The sequence below is a fragment of the Frankliniella occidentalis genome, unplaced genomic scaffold (assembly GCF_000697945.3).
Source record: "Frankliniella occidentalis isolate FOCC.00 unplaced genomic scaffold, Focc_3.1 Scaffold121, whole genome shotgun sequence".
Taxonomy (NCBI): domain Eukaryota; kingdom Metazoa; phylum Arthropoda; class Insecta; order Thysanoptera; family Thripidae; genus Frankliniella; species Frankliniella occidentalis.
This window is the reverse complement of record NW_026267249.1, coordinates 550,247-550,878: the sequence shown is the minus strand read 5'-3', so window position 1 is coordinate 550,878 and position 632 is coordinate 550,247.

Genomic DNA, 632 nt, shown 5'->3' with positions numbered 1-632 from the left:
CACGTAGCGGCGGCGCGGCGTGCCCCCACTCTTCACTTTTGTGATTCTTGCCGTCTTCTTCAGCCGCCGCGCGCCCGGAGCGGGGTACCCTATTCATTGACTGATGCAATTTCTTCATATTTTTGTTTACCAATGGACCAGGGGAAAAATGAGACAGAAAATGGAGCGGCGCTGTCTCATTTTTTGCCAAGGCAGGTCCCTATCTCAGTTGTTAAAGAAAAAAATGCGGAATATTATAGATTGAAAGTTTTGATTCACATTCCCTGGAGAGGTCAATTTTTGACTCTAACCCACCCCTTTAGCGGGAGTTAAACGAAAAGGTTTGAACTGATTGGCGGCCGCTTGTCTACGCAAGCAGCCGGTAGAGGTCGCGTTGAGCGCGCCACCAGAATACAAATTAGTATTCGCTAGAGTCAGTGTTTTGAAGGGTATCAATCGCAGAATAAAATTCTTATTTCTATTACATACCATAGCTCTTTGGGTAAAACTGTATCCTTTTATTTTGAGGGATATACAGGGGTAAAATAGGACATTTTGATTGGCTGAGCGATTAGCGAAGCCCATTACTCCACTGACCGGATAAGTTTGATTCTGTTTGTCTGTCTGTCTGTCTGTTTGTCTGTTTGTTTGTT